The following is a 4,083-nucleotide window of genomic DNA, read 5'->3' on the forward strand; positions in this document are numbered from 1 at the left end:
AGAGAGAGAGAGAGAGAGAGAGAGAGAGAGAGGAAGGGAGGGAAGGAGGGAGGAGGGAGAGAGAGAAGAGAGACAGAGAGGAACAGAGAGACAGAGAGAGAGGAGAGAGAGAGACGACAGAGAGACAGAGACAGAGAGAGCACAAACAAAATGCTTCGATCTGCACTCAGACTCTGTAGTTCTTTCTTTGGATGTAAGACAACATTTTCCAATATTAGCCTTTTGGGGTTGGCTTAGATCCTTGCATTGCTGAGAAATGCTAAGTCTATCATAGTTAGTCATCGCACAATGTAGCTGTAACTGTGTACAATGTTTTCCTGGTTCTGCTCACTTCACTCAGTTCATATAAGACTTTTCTGAAATCTGCCTGCACATCATTTCTTATAGCATAATAATACCAGAACTTGTTCAACCATTTCCCAATTGATGGGTATCCCCTCAATTTCCAATTCTTTGTCACCATAAAAAGAATTGCTATAAATATTTTTTGTATACGTGGGTCCTTTTCCAGTTTTTATGATCTCTTTGGGATACAGATCTAGAAGTGGTGTTGCTAAGTCAAAGGAGAAATGTTTTTCTTAATTCCTATGGGGCAAAGGTAAAGTGAGGTGTGTGTGTGTGTGTGTGTGTGTGTGTGTGTGTGTGTGAACGCACCCCATCATCCTTATCATCAGATAAAGTAGCATTTAGGAGTTCTTGGGAAAATCAGTTTGCCCCTAGTCATAATGATGAGGAAGATAACTCACATAAAAGTATTGCTTGGAAGTTTTAAGAAGCATTTTAAAAAAGCTTCAGTGAGCAGAAGTTCTACTGCCCTCAAGGTTTTCACTCACGGGTGTTTCAGATTGGATTTCTGTTCTATCATCCATGCGTGGGATTTCTACTGAAGCTCAGCTGAACAGGTCCTCTGAGTTGTCATTCCCAGCAGACAGTCTGTGAGTTTATCAATGATCTTGCCAATGGTGGCTCTCTGATACCCTCTACTGGTTGTGGCTAATGCCACAGGTTTCCTGTCTTCACCATTCAGTTCCCTCCTTGAATCCCAGTCCCACCTGGGACATGACACCTTCCTACCCTCTGTCCACCAGTTCTATGAATGATCCAGAATCATCAGTCTTTTATTTGGACACAGTTACCTTCTATTAAGAGATAGAAGTAGTAATTACTCCCCAGTTCCCTGAAATGAGTTTCTCAGAAGAGGCCACAGTAGAAGAAAGGAGAGGATGGGGGAAAAAATTGGCCATTACAATACTCTTTTCTAGTCCACACCTGTGATCAACGCCTTGGCCATTGTCTCCTCTAAAAGGCCCCAGTTTGACCTCATCTTAGTGTGGGAATTTCCTGATCCTCTGTCCATAATCACTTCTGGGAATAGGAGTGGGGAGGGGGGGGTCAATATGAGGACACCATAAAAACATTCATAAAAGAGAAAACTATCAGATATAAAATGTAGTAAATTTGATAAATACTTCTTACTAGCTTCCTAGGAGACCAATTTCTTTCTTATTATCAGAAATATGAATTTTGGAAGAAATGATCATCAGATAAATTGGCCTGCCTCCATAGGAAGGTCATTAGCAACCCATATTCAAGGTTCCTGGCCCTGCCGGTTGCAGGAGACCAATTATGAAACAATATGTTAATTGCCTACTTAATTCCTCTCTCTTTTTTTTAACTTGGTGAACATTAATTGTTTCAAATTTCTCTCCACATGATCTGTTCAAAATGGATCCCTATATGGTCTTCCCAATGGAGTTAATTCAGACTCCTTCTCCTGGAAAATGATTTCTCCATTGTGTTACTGTAATCAGGGAGAAAGTTCAATCAATCTAGATAAAGAAGGTGGTGGTTGTTGCCAGTGACACAGAGGCAGGCACCAACCTCTCTCCCCACTCCAAGACTGTCTACAATCAGTTTATATAAGCAAAACTAGCCTGGCAGATGTTCCTCAATAACAATCTTAGATTAAAGACTTGACTATTGATAGGAGGGAGAACAAGTGAGTCAGATGAGATTCAGATCCCTTTGTGCCCAAGCACTATGGACTTGGGTCATTTGTTTAAATGGGCAGCTTTCCCTATGTGTCTGAGTTTCTGCTTTACTGTGTCATATGTCCTTTGGGACTTGCCCTCTGGTAAAATTGCCTTCATCAGTGGGTGAGTCAGTGTTTTCCTTAGGCCCCTTTATCTTGCTGGCCTTAATCTGCAGACCATACTTTTATTTGCCAGGACAATTGGACTTGGTCATTTTACCATCTTATCATTTACAACTTGACACCTCCTTTTCTTTTTTCTCTTCATTTTGTTTTTTGCTTTTTGGAGGGGGAGGGCAGGGCAATTGGGGTTAAGTGACTTGCCCAACATTGCATGGCTAGTAAGTGTCAAGTGTCTGAGTCTGAATTTGAACTCGGGTCCTCCTGACTCCAGGGCTGGTGCTCTATTCACTGTGCCACTTAGCTGCCCTGACACTTCCTTTCCAACATTTTGTTTAGGGAACAATAATAAAAGCAATATTATAATTGCCATTGGAAAGTGTATGACAATCTACTACCCTATGGTTTCACTCACATTGCCTGTGACCACCTAGACCAGGGATTGTTAGCTTTTTTTCTTTTTGTGCCGTGGACCCATTTGTAAGTCTAGTGAAGCCTGTGGACCCCTTCTCAGAAATTTTTTCAAATAATTAGAGAAAATATTATTGAAAAAAACTGAAAGAAAAAAATGGGTAGTAAAAATAAAGATATTATAATAAATAATATAAATTATATATAAATATAATAATAAAGATCTATGTGTACATCCCGTTTCATAGACCCTCTGCAATATATTCATAGGACCTTTAAGTTTTGTATCTAGAGACGCTAGGTTGATGAATCACTGGCCTACATCAAAGCTCACTTCCCTACTCATCTTTCCCCATATGTATTATGTTGATATTCTTCTGGTAGAATACAAACTGCTTGAGGACAGGGACAATTTTGCTTTTATATTTACATCCTTAATGTGCAATTCCTGACCCACTAATAAATATTTAGTAGTCTGAATTCCAAGCTGCTAGAGGCCTTAAAATATAGCATTCACCAAAGGGGTTGAGTAGTGATGATTCTGAATCACAGGGTCAGCAATGGCTACAAATTTGAAGCCCTTTCCTATTCTTTTGGCCATGTCTGTGTCAGAGGTTTTGGGACCATGATAATCAGAGGCAATGGGATTATGCTGAATTGTACAACCTGGTTTCTTCTGAAAAAAAAATTTGAAGGTATCAAACAAAATAGAACATAATTTAGGCAAGCTCATACATATTGCTTCACAACCTTCATTTCACTTGAGATTAACAGAGATGACTCTTGATAGCTATCCCTAACTCTCGTTTTGAAGAAGCAGGTTGTTTTTTTTGGATGAGGTGCACCTCTGAACAATACCATTAAATTAGAAAAGTCTGGAAAAATCATATTTTCTGCCTTAACCCTAACTTTATTTCTTCCTTTTGTAGTATATTGCAGCCAAGTTTCAAATTATACATGGAGACCCAGGTGGTTTCATCTGGTTTTTATAAAAGAATCTTTGCACAGTTCTAGCAAATCTATTCTGATATACAGGAAGAGGGCCAAGACCCAGTGAACCCACTTTTGTAGCTTTGTCTTCCATCTGGAGCTCCAGTCTAATCTCTTATTAAAGATCTCTGGATTTAGAGATTAGGTTTCATATTGGGAAGTGGTGGAAATTATCCAAGTTATTCACGCTTCAAAGGTGAAGTCATCTCTTTGGGTCTTTGTCCTCTTGGCTGGCTCTTACCTTCTCCCAAAGCAATAAATATTTATCGAGTGCCTACTACATGCCCAGAGCTAGTTTGGCACCATATATGTCATAAAAGAAGCAGCCAATTCCTGAGTCCTATCACCCGAACCCATTTTTGAAGATTTTGTTTGTAACAAAAAATTCCAAGGTCTCATTTTCTCCTTGTTGACATTTTTAGGTGGCATACCTGCCTGTCTGTACTATAAATAGTCAGGATCAACAAAGGAAGCCACATTTTGGGCAAAGAACCTCCATTAGGAGCCATTAGAGGTCATTTTGTTCAATC

The sequence above is a fragment of the Petaurus breviceps genome, unplaced genomic scaffold (genome assembly GCF_028583685.1).
Source record: "Petaurus breviceps papuanus isolate PSGF00001 unplaced genomic scaffold, PetGlider_PUasm1.0 140, whole genome shotgun sequence".
Taxonomy (NCBI): Eukaryota; Metazoa; Chordata; class Mammalia; order Diprotodontia; family Petauridae; genus Petaurus; species Petaurus breviceps.